The sequence below is a fragment of the Rhipicephalus microplus genome, chromosome X, assembly GCF_043290135.1.
Source record: "Rhipicephalus microplus isolate Deutch F79 chromosome X, USDA_Rmic, whole genome shotgun sequence".
NCBI classification, from domain to species: Eukaryota; Metazoa; Arthropoda; class Arachnida; order Ixodida; family Ixodidae; genus Rhipicephalus; species Rhipicephalus microplus.
Genome location: NC_134710.1, coordinates 458,232,722 through 458,250,430, shown reverse-complemented (window position 1 = coordinate 458,250,430; position 17,709 = coordinate 458,232,722). Strand labels below are relative to the sequence as shown.

At 48.6% G+C, this 17,709-nt stretch overlaps 1 long non-coding RNA gene across 1 annotated transcript in view; it reads right to left on the bottom strand.

Moving 5' to 3' along the window:
- The window catches only part of LOC142776655 (uncharacterized), a 44,011-nt gene extending 26,927 nt beyond the window's left edge, over positions 1-17,084 (bottom strand). Inside the window, exon 1 of the long non-coding RNA XR_012887705.1 lies at positions 16,969-17,084. This is a non-coding gene — a long non-coding RNA (uncharacterized LOC142776655). The remainder of the gene's footprint in view (positions 1-16,968) is intronic.
- Between the last annotated feature and the right edge of the window lie 625 nt (positions 17,085-17,709).

The following is a 17,709-nucleotide window of genomic DNA, read 5'->3' as shown; positions in this document are numbered from 1 at the left end:
TAGCACTGTGAGGGAAAGTAAAGATATTCAGAGTGTCGCTGCAGAACAGGTATTCGGCTCTTAGTGAGGAAACCAACCTTAGCATAGATACAATGAATGATAATCTGACGTGTATTATTACGGAGTGTGCAGTGGAAGTTGGGGGCAGGGTAGCTAGACAGGACACTGGCAAGCTTTCCCAGGAAACAAAGAACCTAGTTAAGATGCGTCGAATCATGAAAGTGTCAAGTACAACAGACAAAATAGAACTGGCAGAGCTTTTGAACTTGATTAATAGACGTAAGGTATGCGATGTAACAAGGTATAACATGAAGAGAATTGAACACGCTCTGAAAAACGGAGGAAGCGTCAAAGAAGTGAAGAGAAAACTTGAGATACGCCAAAGTCGGATGTATGCACTAAGGGAAAAAGAAGGCAAAATAACTACCAATATGGATAGGATAGTTAAAATAGTGGAGGAGTTTTACAGAGATCTGTGCAGTAGCCGACACAACCACGGCCTTAATACTACAAGAACCAGCAGTAAGCCAGATGGCACCCCACCAGTATTGATAGAAAAAGTCAGGAAAGCTTTGGAGAGCATGCAAAGAGGCAAAGCTGCTGCTGAGGATCACGTAACATCAGATCTGCTGAAAGATGGTGGACAGAATGTGTTAGAAAAACTAGCCACCCTGTTTACGAGGTGTCTCCTGACGGGAAGAGTACCAGAGTCTTGGAAGAACGCTAACATTATCTTAATACATAAGAAAGGAGATGACAAGGACTTGAAGAATTACAGGCCAATCAGCTTGCTCTCTGTACTATACAAGCTATTTACAAAGGTAATTGCTAACAGAGTAAAGAAAACATTAGAATTCAAACAACCAAAGGAACAAGCAGGATTTCGAACAGGCTACTCAACAATTGACCCAATTATACTATCACTCAGGTAATAGAGAAATGCTTAGAGTATAACCAACCACTATACATAGCCTTCATAGATTACGAGAAGGCGTTTGATTCAGTAGAAATATCAGCCGTCATGCAGACACTGCGGAATCAGGGCGTAGATGAAGTATTTATAAATATTCTGGAAGAAATCTACAGGGGATGAACTGCTACCATAGTGCTTGATAAAGAAAGCAACAGAATACCAATCAAGAAGGGTGTAAGGCAGGGGGACACAATCTGCCCAATGCTATTTACCGCGTGCTTACAGGAGGTTTTCAGAAGCCTAGAATGGGAACAGTTAGGGATAAGAGTTATTGGAGAATACCTTAGTAACCTGCGCTTCGCCGATGACATTGCATTGGTGAGTAACTCAGGGGACGAATCGCAACTATTGATTAAGGAGTTAGACAAGGAGAGCAGAAAGGTGGGTCTTAAAATTTTTCTGCAGGAAACAAAAGTATTGTACAACAACCTCGGAAAGGAGCAGCGCTTCGAGATAGGTAATAGTGCACTTGAAGTTGTAAGAGACTCTGTCACCTTAAGGCAGGTAATAACCGCAGAGCCTAACCACAAGACTGAAAAAACTAGAAGAATAAGAATTGGGTGGAGCACATTTGGCAAGCACTCTCAAATTATGACAGGTAGATTGCCACTATCCCTCAAGAGGAAGGTATATAACAGCTGTACCTTGCCGGTACTTAGCTACGGAGCAGAAACCAGGAGAGTTACAAAGAGGTTTCAGCTTAAATTGAGGACGACGCAGCGAGAAATGGAAAGAAATATGGTAGGTGTAACCTTAAGAGACAAGAAAAGAGCAGAGTGGACTAGGGGACAAACGAGGATTAAGGATATCATAGTTGAAATAAAGAAGAGGAAGTGGACATGGGCCGGGCATGTAACGCGTAGACAGGATAACCGCTGGTCATTAAGGATAACTAACTATATTCCCAGAGAAGGGAAGCAGGTTAGGGGGAGACAGAAGGTTAGGTGGGCAGATGAGATTAAGAAGTTTGCGGGTATAAAATGGTAGCAGCAAGCACAGGACCGGGTTAACTGGCGGAACATGGGAGAGGCCTTTGTCCTGCAGTGGACGTAGTCAGGTTGATGATGGTGATGATATAGATATATATATATATATATATACATATATATATATATATATAAGTGTGTGTGTGTGTGTGTAAACCAAAGGAAAACAAAACATAAAATAAAAGCAAATGAATCATTGAATAATGCGAATTATGCTGCAATTATGCTCAGCTTATCATTTTTATTACTGCTTATGTTGCCTCTAACATTGTTTTACCACATTCTGCACATAACAGGAGGTCCCTATACAGTTTTTGACTTTGGAACCTCGTTTTGTATACTAAACACATGTCACATTCTTGAATTCGTATCAATGAAAAATCTAAAATCTTATATATATATATATATATATATATATATATATATATATATATATATATATATATATATATATATATATATATATATATATATATATATATATATATATATACATCCACGTTTAAATTGACATAGATACCCAATAATGTGGCTGGGGGGATGGCTGTCGTGGTAGCTCAGTGGTAGAGCATCGAACGCGTTATTCGAATGTCGCAGGTTCGGATATTGTCCATGGCAAGTTATCTTTTTACCCACTTTTCTTTCTTCTCATTTACATTACAATTGGCCTAGTAACTTCCCCTATACCTTCCTTGGCATTATTGTCTCTTAGATCTTATTATTATTGTGTAAAACACGAAAAACGAGCCTTTAAGTAAACACTTGTTTTCCTTATTCATTAACGAGGGAATTGTATTGGCAGACTTGGTGCCTCTAGGTTGTATACGCTGTACTATTTGTGAGCTGCCAATTAGTAATAGGTTCACGTGCTACGTGAAGCCAAACAGGCTCGTAAACAGTGTACCACACTCGCCGCCATGGCTACTAGTCGCGCTGACTGACACTCCCACGTTTAAAGTTACCTAGATACCCAATAAAGTGGCTGGGGGGATGGCTGTCGTGGTAGCTCAGTGGTAGAGCATCGAACGCGTTATTCGAAGGTCGCAGGATCAGATTTTGCCCACAGCAAGTTATCTTTTCAGCCACTTTTCTTTCTTCTCGTTTACATTACAATTGGCCTAATAACTTCCCCTATACCTTCCTCGGCATTATAGTCTGTTAGATCTCATTAATTTTGTGTAAAACACGAAAAAAGATCCCATAAGTATACACTTGTTTCCCTTATTCATTAACGAGGGAATCGTACTGGCCGACTTGGTGCCTCTAGGTTGTATACGCTAGGCCATTGGTCAGCTGCCAATTAGTAATAAGTTCACGTGCTACGTGACGCCAGACAGGCTCATAAAGGGTGTACCACACTTGTTGCCATGGCTACTAGTGGCGCTGACTGACACTTTTGTGTTTAAATTGGCATAGATACCCAATAAAGTATCGGAGGGGATGGCTGTCGTGATAGCTCAGTGGTAGAGCATCGAACGCGTTATTCGAAGGTCGCAGGTTCGGATCCTGCCCACGGCAAGTTATCTCATCACCCACTTTTCTTTCTTCTCATTTACATTACAATTGGCCTAATAACTTCCCCTACACCTTTCTTGGCATGAATGTCTGTTGGGTGGGGATGGTAGCACAGCAAATTCTTCATCATATAGAATTGGCTGTGCTATCCCCGTGCTCCCATGAACTCATTTTAGACTGGGTCTTTCTTTCCTCTGCATCTGCGGCTATTTGCTGTGCACAACGTGTCATCTCATTACTATTGTGTAAAACACGAAAAACGAGCCCTTATGTATACACTTGTTTCCATATATATATATATATATTGTGGTGAAGCCTTCGAACAGTGGGTCGTCCTCTCCAGCGCCTTCTAGTGGGTTGCCCTTTTTAGCAAGAAGAAGAGCAGCTCGTGCAGAGAGTTGGTACCCGCATTGACTGTCACTGTCAAGCATCGTCGACAACCGTCCGCCAATAAACGTCTCAACAATTTGGTGGAGAGTGCTGTGCCCTTCTAACACCTTCGGTTAGCATTTGATGCCCCTGGAGCTATGATCCCGTACCGTGCCTTCTACCATGCACCAAGACGCCGCACAGCAAACGCTTCCTCCTGCGCCGACGCCATGTTCCGGTGTTCCCCGCATCCGGGACCCTCCTGTCTTCACCGGCGCGGATGGCATGGACGTCGAGGACTGGTTTGCTATGTACGAACGCGTCAGCGTCCCCAATCATTGGTACGAGGCAGGTAAACTCGGCAACCTGGTTTTCTACCTCGCGGGTGTGCCCGGCATGTGGTACAACAACCACGCATCCGATTTCCCCAATTGGTCCGCTTTTAAAACCGCCGTCGTCGACGTGTTCGGCCGTCCTGCCGTTCGTAAGCTCCAAGCCGAACAGCGGTTACGTGAACGAGCACAGCAGACCGGTGAGTCCTTCACAAGCTACATAGAGGACATCCATGACTTGTGCAAAAAAGTGGACGCGAGCATGTCAGAGGCCGACAGAATTACCCATGTTCTAAAAGGCATCGCCGACGATGCCTTCACCATGCTCCTGGCCAAGAACCCTCGCACTGTAGCAGAGATCATTACACTTTGCCAAAGTTACGAGGAGCTGTGACGGCAGCGCTCGATGACCCGTCGACCACCCTCACGTGACGCTGATCTCTCGGCCTTCTCAACACTTCCGGACCACACCGCCCTGCTTGCTGAAATCAAGACATTCGTGCGTGAAGAAGTTGCCCGCCAGGTCTCTTTACTGGCCTTTGCTTCCCCGCAACGTGCTGAACAGTCGTCAAGCACACTTCTGCCTCCCCTCCGCCGAGCCATTCAGCAGGAAATCGCGGAGGTTGTTCCAGAATATCACCAGCCGCCTCCAGTATCTACACCACTCAGTTACGCCCAAGTTGTCGCCAGGCCACCCCCACCGATTCCTGTGACTGGCCCTCTTGGTTACACCGAAACCATCGCCAGACCCCAGGCCTTCGGAGAAACTGTGCCGCCTACATATACCGACGTCATCCACGTGCCCCGTGTACCGCCCACTATGCAGTTATATCAGCAGCCGGCTCGCCCATCGCGTTCTTCGACATGGATGGGACCCACGAACCGATGGCGCACTGCGGACAATCGCCCCATCTGCTTTGCTTGTGGTTGCGTCGGGCACGTAGCACGCTACTGCAATCGTGTGCAGCGACCGCAAGTCGCCTCCAATTTTCCCAGCCAATCGAGCCGCTTCTATGACCAACCGCCACCTACGTCACCGTCGTCCCGCCCCGCTCAATCTACCCGCCACTCACATTCTCCGCGACGTCGCTCACTGTCGCCGATGCGACCACGTCCACTAGAGGGTGACCAGGAAAACTAGTCGTCGCAGTCCACGAGGCAAGGGCTGCGACGCTGTCGAACTGCGGAAGCCCTCAGGAAAGACCTTCGAACGTGATAGACGTGCTTGTGGATGGTGTTCGTGCATCTGCCCTTGTAGATACTGGAGCCGCCGTATCCGTGATGGACGCAAAGCTTAGCCGAATACTGCGCAAAGTGACCACGCCACTTTCCGGGCTCTCCCTCCGTACAGCCAGCGCCCAAAGCATTCACCCTACAGCGATGTGTACAGCCCGCCTCATGATTCAGGACGTGATGTATGCCGTTGAATTCATCATAATTCCTTCATGCTCTCACGACGTCATCCTAGGATGGGATTTTCTCTCCCGCCACGACGCCGTCATTCATTGCGCACCAGCAGAAATAGAGCTAACACCATTCTCTTCTTTGACGCCGGCCGACAGTCCATCTACTGCAAGCAAATTACTCGTCAAGGACGACACGCAAGTGCCTGCAAACTCGTCCGCGGCGGTGTCGGTGTACTGTGCCAGCCTTTCAGACACCACTGCACTCCTCTCACCATTTCATGGTGTTTTCACCAGAAAAGGTTTGCTGGTTCCTTTCGCGACCGTGCAAGTAACTCGCGGCAGCACCACTATTTTTGTTCTGAACTCATCCCCGTACAGTGTTACGTTGGTGCGAGGGGAATGTCTCGGCAGCGTGGAACCCATCGAAGACGCACAAGTCATGGATCAACCTGATGACACGCACTGCCGAAGTTCCAATACGCTTAGTGCTGTTTCTACATCTGTTTCATCATCCGCTGATGTATTTGGTCCTTTCATTGCCGACAACCTTACGCCGGTCCAGCGCTCCCAGCTTCTGGCCCTGTTGGAAAAATTCCGCTCTTCTTTCGATGTCTCTCAACCTTCTCTCGGCCGCACATCGACTGTTACGCATCGCATTGACACAGGCACACAACCACCACTACGGCAACGTCCATATCGCGTATCTCCCACAGAACGCCGTGTAATCAACGAGCAAGTGGAGGACATGCTACGCCGCGATGTATTCGACCCTCTAACAGCCCCTGAGCATCTCCTGTCGTTCTCGTCGCAAAAAAGGACGGTTCTGTGCGGTTCTGTGTGGACTACCGACGTCTCAACAAGATCACTCGTAAGGACGTGTACCCACTACCGCGTGTGGATGACGCGATTGACAGCCTGCAAGGAGCCGAATTTTTTTCATCTCTAGATTTGCGCTCAGGGTACTGGCAAGTACCTATGGCTGAAGACGCTCGACCGAAGACCGCTTTCGTCACTCCCGACGGCTTGTACGAATTCAACGTCATGCCGTTTGGGCTGTGCAATGCGCCTGCCACCTTTGAGCGCATGATGGATATCGTCCTGCGTGACCTGAAAGGGCACACGTGCCTGTGCTACCTCGATGACGTCGTCGTTTTCGCTCCGGACTTCTCAACGCATCTTCAACGCCTGCGGCATGTTTTAACGCGTCTGAGTGACGCCAGTCTGCAACTGAACCTGAAGAAGTGCCGATTTGCAGCTCGGCAGTTGACAATACTCGGCTACGTCGTGTCCAAGGACGGAATTCTCCCCGATCCAGCCAAGCTTCGGGCCGTGACCGAGTTCCCCAAGCCGACATCCATCAAGGAACTGCGCAGTTTCTTAGGACTGTGTTCCTACTTTCGGCGCTTCATCCGAAACTTCGCGTCTATCGCATCGCCACTGACAAAACTCCTCGGTAGTAACGGGCCTCTCCATTCGTGGTCATCACAGTGTGACGACGCATTCACAACGCTTCGTCGTTTACTGACGTCGCCTCCCATACTCCGCCACTACGACCCTACTGCCCCTACAGAGGTACACACGGACGCCAGTGGTGTCGGTCTCGGCGCTGTCCTTGCGCAGCGCAAACCAGGGTTCCCGGAATATGTCGTGGCGTATGCAAGCCGTACGCTTACAAAAGCCGAGACTAATTACACCGTCACTGAGAAAGAATGTCTGGCAATCGTGTGGGCCCTTACCAAGTTCCGACCTTATTTATATGGTCGCCCATTTGATGTAGTCACCGACCATCACGCACTATGCTGGTTGTCCTCATTGAAAGATCCCTCAGGCCGTCTCGCCCGGTGGGCACTTCGCCTGCAAGACTACGACATCCACGTGCTGTACCGCAACGGAAGGCAACATGCTGACGCCGACGCCCTGTCGCACTCTTCCTTGCCTGACGACAATGCCCACGACTCAGCGTCTCACCTTGCCGTTTCTTCCATTAGCATTCATGCCGTTGCAACTGAACAGCGCAAGGATCAATGGATTGCCTCACTGATAGACTTGCTGACTGATCCATCCACTCCATCTACTCGCGCGTTGCGTCATCAAGCCCACCGTTTCGCCGTTCGCGACGACCTTCTCCACCGACGCAACTACAGCGGTGACGGCCGCCGGTGGCTACTAGTCATACCCCGCAGTCTGCGCTCTGACATATGCGAATTCTTTCATACTGATCCGCAATGTGCGCACTCCGGCGTATCGAAGACTTACCAGCGCATTCGCCAACGGTACTTTTGGCGCGGCATGTACCGCTATGTGCAGAAATTCGTTCGCTCCTGCATAGAATGTCAGCGCCGCAAAACTTCAACGCACCTGTCGCCGGTAGGTCTGCAACCTCTACCTTGCCCTGCCAGGCCATTTGGGCGCGTTGGCATTGATTTGTATGGGCCACTTCCACTAACGTCGGCCGGTAACCGCTGGGCCATTGTTGCTGTGGACCACCTCACGCGATACGCCGAAACTGCCGCTCTCCCCGCGGCTACAGCGAGCGATGTGGCCTCCTTCCTGCTCCAACGATTTATGCTGCGACACGGTCCACCTCAGGAACTGCTCAGTGATCGAGGCCGCGTCTTCCTGTCTGAAGTCGTCGAAGCCATTCTCAAAGAGTGCAACGTTGTTCACCGAAAAACTGCTGCTTACCACCCGCAGACGAATGGCCTTAATGAACGCTTCAACCGTACGCTCGGCGACATGCTCTCCAAGTACGTCGCCGCCGATCACACAAATTGGGATTCCATTCTACCCTTCGTCACCTACGCATATAACACCGCCCCTCAGAGCACTACTGGCTTTTCACCTTTCTTTTTATTATATGGAAGGCACCCGTCGCACACCATCGACACTATACTTCCGTACAAGCCAGATCCGTCAGAGTGGGCGCCTATTTCTGCTACAGCCAAGCTTGCTGAAGAGTGTCGAGAGCTCGCAAGGACCTTTACAGCGCATGATCAAGAGCGGCAAAAAGGCATTCGCGCTGACACCAGCACCACTGCGCCCATGTTCCTCCTTGGAGCGCTCGTCTGGCTCTCGATCCCTACCACTTCAACTGGCCTATCTTCAAAACTATTGCCCAAATACGAAGGCCCCTACCGTGTCGTCGAACGCACTTCCCCTGTAACTTACTTGATCGAACCCATCGAACCATCTTCGGACATGCGCCGTCGAGGGCGCGACATTGTCAACGTGGAGCGCCTCAAAGCCTACCACGACCCGCTCATAGTAACCAGCTGCTAGGTCGCCAGGCGGCTACCCTCTTCGTACCCGGGGTAGTTGTGGTGAAGCCTTCGAACAGTGGGTCGTCCTCTCCAGCGCCTTCTAGTGGGTTGCCCTTTTTAGCAAGAAGAAGAGCAGCTCGTGCAGAGAGTTGGTACCCGAATTGACTGTCACTGTCAAGCATCGTCGACAACCGTCCGCGAATAAACGTCTCAACAATATATATATATATATATATATATATATATATATATATATATATATATATATATATATATATATATACATATATATATATATATATTGTGGGCATTTAGTATACGCATCTTCTTCACCGGTACATTATCATCATTATCATGTGTGGCTCATGCCCCCTCATCGTTGTTACGTAGCATCATCATCTTGGCTCAGTCATCGTTGCTGTCGGCTGCCGGTTCCTCGGGACTAATAAAAGGTAATACAAACCAAGACTTCATACGTGGTGGAGCGTGCTGTTAGATCCCCCGCCATCCTCTCAACGACTCTACTCCCTGAAGCTACGTTCAGGTCGCCGCTTGGGCCAGGTGTCCGCAAATATGTCGCACCAAGATGAGGCTGGTGCTGCAGCCGTTCCCACTCAACCACCGCGTTTCGCGCCTTCTCACGTCATCAACAGCCTCCAGCGTGAACCCCATCCCTTCGCTGGTATGCGCGGGGAAGATGTAGTTGAATGGCTGGACAATTTCGAACGTGTCGGCACTGCTAACCGGTGGGATAACACCTACAAACTCGCTCACGTGTCATTCTACCTCACGGGTGTCGCGAAGACGTGGTTCCTCAACCAGTTCATCAACACCCCCGACTGGTCAGCCTTCAAAGATCAGCTTCGCCATGTTTTTGGCACACCGGCTGTTCGTTCGGCTCTCGCAAAGAAAGCTCTCGCGACTCGGAAACAGCACATCGGGAAGTCGTATACATCCTACACCGAGGATGTTCTTTCACTTTGCCGCCAGGTTGACACACCAATGACGGAATCAGACAAGGTGCGCCAGCTTCTTAAGGGGATTGAACCCGTCGCATTCAATGCCCTTGCAATCCAGAATCCGACTACCGTTGCTGACGTCGCGACAACCTGTCAGCGCCTCGAAGAACTCGAGTCTATGCGCCTACAACCAGACAGTGACACGGCCCGTTTTACGACTGATTCAAACCTGCGAGACACGATAAGGGCGATTATACGTGAAGAATTAGAATAAATGGGATTCACACTACCTTCAGTGTGTCCTATTCAGTCTTCTTCAACGTCATTGCGGGATGTCATCAGGGAAGAGCTCACGTCAATGACCCACATGGCCAACCTACAGCCAATTGTCTCTCGTACTCTACCATCATTCCCGTACACCGCCGCCGCACCACCAGGCCCTGTCAGCTCTACGTCCCCGCCACGAACGTACGCGTCGGTTGCTGCCGCACCTCCCACAAGCTTCCCACGAGCTTTTCATCACCAACGCCTGAGCCGTCACCTGTCCCTCTAACTGCTCTCTCTCTCGGTGCAGTTAGCGCAAGCTACTACCCTCCTCATCGATCGACTCGGCCTACGTGCTATCATTGCGGCTATCGTGGTCACATTGCACGCTTTTGCCGCAAGCGCCAGCAAGACGAGCGCCGAGGGTATGACATACGCGAACGGTACTGTACCGCGGGAGCCTTGTACCAGGGCCGCCGTTATTCGACACCGCCGCGTCGGTCTCCATCTCCGCCAGCATCGGGTGAACTGCGCAGTAGTCACCGACCAACCCGACGCCGTTCACCGTCACCGTACCGTCACTGTTCTTCTCCTCTTCAGCCTGCTTCCCTTACTTCTGATCGGCGTCCGGAAAACTAAGCGATGCAGTTTTTGGAGGACAAACTGCATTCCAACACACGACTCCCATTCCTCCAGCGCGCCCCTACAATACGATTGCAGTCACAGTTGAGGGAGTGGACGTTGATGCTTTGGTGGACATTGGGGCTGCGTTTTCTGTTATTCGTGCTGATTTGTGTGCCCGTCTTCGAAAAGTCACGACGCCTTATGATGGACCGACACTGGTTACAGCTCAGGGAACAATGATTCACTCTTCCGCTCTCTGTACTGCCCGTGTACTAATCGACTAAATTCTTCATCATATAGAATTTGCTGTGCTGTCCCCGTGCTCCCATGAACTCATTTTAGACTGGGTCTTTCTTTCCTCTGCTTCCGCGGCTATTTGCTGTGCACAACGTGTCATCCATCTTATTGACACGGAACACTTGCTCAACGACGAAACATACAGACCACTTCGACTCATCGCTGCAGTAGACATCGAGTTACCACCAAACGAACATCAATTAGTTACAGTTTTGTCCAACGACGTCGACTCTGGTTACATTTTGGTCACTCCATCACCGCGTTGCCTTAATAAAGGCATAGCTCTCGCATCAGGTGTGGCTCGCTTCAACAATGGATTACCTATCCTCACTGCTAGCAACATCACACAAGATAAAATTTTACTAACACGGGGCACTACTGTCGCCTGCGTTGCATGCCCCATGCCACGCATCGACGACGCCCTAGATTCCTTACAGTGTGCTGAATACTTTTCGAGCCTCGACTTGCGTTCCGGCTATTGGCGAATCCCCATGCACGAAGATGATAAAGAAAAAACTGCGTTTGCGACCCCGGACGGCCTATACGAATTAAATATTATACTGTTCGGTCTATGCAATGCGCCCGCAACTTTTGAGCACATGATTGACACCGTGCTGCGTGGCCTGAAATGGAAGACTTGCCTATGTTACCTCGATGACATTGTTGTCTTTTCATCGACGTTTGCTCAACATCTGCAACGCTTGGATGAGGTCCTAACTTGTCTTGCGAGCGCTGGTCTTCAAATTAACACTAAAAAGTGCCATTTCGCCAGCAGATTAATCAAGGTACTCGGTCATGTTGTGAGCAAGGACGGAATTTGTCCAGACCCTGATAAAACTGCTGCACTGCTTCGCTTCCCTCGCCCTGACAACCGAAAGATTTGCGAAGTTTTCTTGGTCTCGCCTCCTACTTTCGGTGATTCATACAAAACTTTGCCTCCATAGCCGCACCACTTCATAAGCTACTTGCTTCCGGTATGCCCTTTCAGTGGTCTCAGGTATGTGAATCGGCTTTTGACAGGTTGAAGAGTGCCCTCACGACCGACCCTGTACTTGCTAATTTTCACGATGATGCACCGACCTTCCTGCATACAGACGCTAGCGGCCGTGGTATACGAGCCGTGCTCCTGCAACGCGACAACTCTTCGCGAGAGCGAGTCGTTGCATAGGCCAGCCGCGTCTTCTGCGCAGCCGAGAGGAACTACACGATCACCGAGCAGGAGTGCCCCGCCATCGTTTGGTCAGTACAGAAATTTTGTCCATATCTACATGGCCGCCATTTCACCATTGTGACCGACCACCATGCTTTATGTTGGCTTTCGACCCTCAAAAAATTGTCGGGATGCCTCGGACGCTGGATTCTACGCCTCCAAGAATATGATTTTGAGATCGTGTACAAGTGTGGCAGGAAGAATAGTGACGCCGATGCTCTTTCTCGCTGCCCACTACCAGCGACTCCACACGGGGTTTCCGCCATCAATTTGCACAACACGCCCTCAGAGTCCACGTCTACGGTGGTTTCCTCTCTCGCCTCTATAGACTAGCTGCCTTCGGACGACCCCTACAATTTTCCTTCTCGACAGTTGGCTGACCCATACTGTCGATGTATTATATGCTACCTCATTGGCAGTTCCCGTCCACCTAATGCAAGGCTCCGTCGCCAACTCTCGTAGTTTAAGCTGGACAACTCGGTGCTGTACCGCAAAATTTACCATCCTGACGGTCAGCGCTGGGTTCCCGTTCTACCCCGATCGCTTCGGTCCGAAGTCCTCAGGGCGCTTCATGACCATCCGACTGCTGGTCACCTTGGTTACCATAAAACCTACGATCGCCTTCGAAGTCGGTTTTATTGGCCAGACATTACCACTAGTGTAGCTCAGTACGTCGGGTTCTGCACTACCTGCCACTGTAGAAAACTACCAACATCTGCTCCTGCCATTACACTACAGCCTCTTCCGTACCCAGCCACACCATTCGAAGTAGTAGGCGTCGATATTTATGACCCTGTCCAAGTCAGTGCTGCTGGAAACCGCTGGATAGTAATAGCCGTTGACCATTTGACACGCTACGCCGAGACGGCATCCCTTACTACTGGTTCAGCTTCTGAGATTGCCGATTTCATCCTCCGAACCATTATACTGCGTCATGGTGCTCCACGTGTGTTGCTTAGTAACCGTGGAAGGGCCTTCTTTTCACAACTAGTGAACGAACTTCTTCACGCCTCCGGCACAACTCACAAGACTGCCTCTAGTTATCATGCCCAGACTAAAGGCCTCACTGAGCGATTCCACCGCACTCTTGCTGACATGATCGCCGCCTATATTCAACCAGACCACAAAAACTGGGACGTTGTTCTACCATTCGTCACTTTCGCCTACAATACGGCCATTCAGCGGACAACCGGCTACTCGCCATTTTACCTAGTTTATGGGCGCTCCCCTATTTCTTTCCTGGACGTCTCTTTCTTTACCTGCCAAGCAAATTCATCTCCATCCTCTTCAGAGGAATACGTTGCACGACTCGCACAGTGCCGCCAACGTGCTCGTATAAACACTGAAGCCCGCCAGCAAGACAGAAAGTTAGTTTATAATGAATCGCATCGTGCTGTATCCTTCCAACCTGGAGACGAAGTGCTCTTTTTGACGCCTGTTCACACACCTGGTTTGTATGACAAATTTCAGCCTCGGTTTATCAGGCCGTACACAGTTCTTGAAGAGACTTCACCAGTGAATTATCGCCTGACGCCACTTGTAGCCCCAGCAGATCGCCGTTATCGAACTACAGAGGTCGTCCATGTCTCCCGTATGAAGCCCTTCATGCGACGTTCTTTGTCCCCTTGACTTTCCGCGGCCAGGCTGGCCGCTTTCACGCGGAGGGAATTGGTCTGGGCATTTAGTATACGCATCCTTTTCTTTGGTACATTATCATCATTATTATGTGTGGCTCATGCACCCTCATCGTTGTCGCGAAGCATCATCATCTTGGCTCAGTCATCGTAGCTGTCGCCTCGGGACTAATAAAAGGTAATCCAAACCAAGACTTCATAATTTATATATGACGTCGGAAGGCAGTGGCTTGTACTAGAAGCCGAGGAAGAAGAAGTCAGATAGAAATAAACGTCTCAGTTATGGTCTCACTATTTTCCTTTATTTATTTTTTTGCAAATTTGCAATTGGCACTTAAAATTATAAATAACAAAAGTTTTAGAAATGAAGCAATGCTGAAAGTAGCGGGCAAATTCACCTTATCATTGGCCAATCTCCTCTTTTGGGTACGAGCCATTTGCAGAGGAAAGCAACAACAACAAGAACAAGAACAACAACAACAACCACAACAACAACACCAAATGTGGCGTATGAGCCAAGCCACGTCTCCCAGTCATCATAACGTCACACGAGTCGACGGGATGAAGATCTGGCGGCCACTTCATAAACCGACCATCATCATCGAAAATCTCAGCAAGACACATTGGCCGAACATTGACCACACGAGTACATCCCAACTCTACACCATAACCAGTATCATTACAGCACCATCCGATGGCTCTGACAATCCCAAGTACACCAAGTCAGCGGACAACGGACCCGTACAGGACAGGCTCAACCTGTTCGAGCTCCACGCCGCTACTTCATCCTGGTCGAAAAAAGAGATGATCACCAACATTATTGACTACATCTCAGGTGAGGCATCCAAAATTTACCTCAGCCACATCTTCGAGAATGATGAGTCTTGGAAAACGATCAAAGAAATCATCACCCGTTTCAAAGGATACGATTAAGACCTGGCCATACCTCATCAGCTGAAGGCTTTCCAACTCGTCCATCGCAGTTACACGAAGTCTTCTTGCCGTAGGCGAAATTCCCAAACAAGTCTTCAGAGTAAATATTCCTCTATTGCAACATCATATGACTCATCCGAATACACGTCCCGCATCACAACACCGACTAGGGACTTGCACGTCGCAGCAGAGAAGGTAATGGCACATACCGTATGCCGATAGGAATGTAGGCCATTTTGCCAAAAGACTGAACTTACGGTTGGACTTTTTATGGCCAATCAAATTGGCATTTCCAATGTGTTTACGGCACCATAACACTCCAGGTGTTACTGAACAACCCGAATCATTTTATGCTTCGTGTCGCACGCATGGCCCACACGGCTCCGGACGTGTGACGGCATTTACGCGTGACGAGTTTGTGAATCCTCACAATACCAACCCGCACCCTGATATTCTAGACCAGAGTCTTTCAAACGACGTTCTCAGCTCAGTTTTCCAGCAAAAAGAAAAACAAACGTCAGAAGCCCCTCAAGCCATGTCTGCGGCGCTCTCATTTTTAGGTGATAACACACAAGTGAGTCGAAACACAACAGCAGTTTCGAATCTACCAAAGCCGGCGCATTGTGAACTGACAGAAACATTTACAAATAATAATGACACACAAACATCTGGGAAGCTTTCTCATCACTCTGCCACGCTGCTCTTATTTCAAGAAAAGCCCTGCAGTACAGTATCGACTACCGACTATCTACTGATAACCACACCATGCAAAGAAAAGCAGACTCATGTTCCTGAAGGATGCCCATCTGACCAAATTTCGCAACAAAACGAGCAATTTCAACAAAGGTAACTCTGCGAACCCCAGGAACTACAACGGGTACTTGAACAATAACAACGACCAAGTGAAATCTCCTCAAGACTACACTTGAGGCTTCAAGGTCATCAAAGACAACAGCAATTAAAGAAGCAAAGACAAAGTCAATGCCTAAGCCATCTTCGCAGAGAGCAACGTCGACAAAATTTTCTGCACCAGTTCTCAATGCCATGTCTGCAATCCATCAAACTCGGAAAACCCCACAAAAAGTTACGAAAGAGAGAAGAAGTTACCACGTATACAACGGAGAAAAAAATATATCGTCCCATCAGCCTTGGTTCTCATGTACGCCGACTAGAAGCAAAGCGCCTGTTACCACGACGGCGCTGGAGCTGATGCCAAGGACTTTCGTCAATCCAATGCTATGCATATTTCAAGCCTTGTTCGTACCTCACAAGATTTCAAGTCGTGTCATTATCAGTGCAAATGTGCAAGGCTGAGTTAAGCTATCCCGGGCGCCGCAGCCTGCCTTGTCCACCAGAGCTAGCCTAGATATGACCGGACTGCTGCCCTCTGCTGTGAAGCTTTTGTACGAGTTGAGAAACTCTCTTCTTAAATCGAACTACTGCGTATTTTGACATTCTTCACTTTATGCTTTTTGTTGTTTTGTAGATGGTAACGTGCGCATTCTTTTGGGGAGGGCGAGGGGAATTCTGTGACGTAGGAAGGCAGTGACTTGTAGTAGAAGCTGAGAACGAAGAAGGCACAATAGAAAAAACATGGGGTATGAGCCAGGCCACGTCTCCCAGTCATCATAGCGTCATATATATATATATATATATATATATATATATATATATATATACGCTTTACCAGTGTGAATAGTTCTTAGGGTTCTGTGTCGTTATTGCTTGGCAGCTTGAGATTAATGGAGACTAGAGTAATAACAGACAAGGAGAAGTGCGTAGGTGCCACTGATAAGTTAATACACAGAAATATAAAAAGTATGCGTCCTATTCGTACGCCTTATAATAAATTAAATGCTCCTTTCCTTTGTGTCTTGATTCTTCTGTTTTTGTATTGCCACAACAATGAGCAAAGCTCAAGATTCAATAACGTGCTCTCACCAAAAGGTGTTATAGCAGTTGTTTTTCTACATAATGGCTCTTTGGCCGAAACCATGAAATATGATGTCGACAAATATAAACATTCAGCGCTTGAAGTTATTTCCCTCTGTAAATTCCAGCCACACACTGGTCAACCCTGATCTCTCATTGCCTGGACCGTCTAACCTTTCCACGCCTGGCCGTTCCGATGAGTGTGTAAAAATGAATATTAAGCATTTGAACTTAGTCGGATTACATGTCGCCAAGTAAAGTTAAATGCACTTACCACACACGTTGATGACGGCGCAATTGGACGAGTGTCCGCCGAGCCATAGCAGCGAGAATAAGAGAACCCACGTTTCTCTCGCCATTGGTGGTTGCCGACAGCAGACTCCACGACGGTGAGCTGCAATCGTCTTTCACTGTGGTGCAGCGCTCCCTACATGCACGTACCGGTATTTCTGTGCTGCGCACGGAAAGATGGTGCGTCGCTCTTGGTAAAGCAAAGCGGCGAACAACACGGTCACTTTTTGCCAGGAACCACAAGTTATAATTGCTCAAGACGCCTAGAAGTTTATCCGTCTTTGATGTACATGGAAGTGATATCTCAAAAATTAACCATACCTTAACCAAATTACCCAAAACAAGAGCAACCTTTCTCTACGTTTTAAGTAACCCTGTACTCACAGCTGTTCTTTGAGAAATAATATATGCTATGCACACAAGAATGCCGGATACAGGAGGCAGAGTAGGGTGACTCGTAGGACTGCTGCGGTAATTAACGCTTCAAGGACACCGCAAGAACGGATATCACTGACCTTGCTCGATTCAATTTATATTTGAACAGAGTAGATGAATTAACACAAGTATGTGACAAGTACGCTTTGTGCGGACGGTAGAAGCCAGAATTCAAGCGGAAAATGACATTTTCATGCAATGAAACTCACCTCGTCTTCGCAAAAGCCATGCCAACTGTACGTATTTTGGAGGTCTTTCAGCAGTCAACTTTGATGCGTAAGACATACTC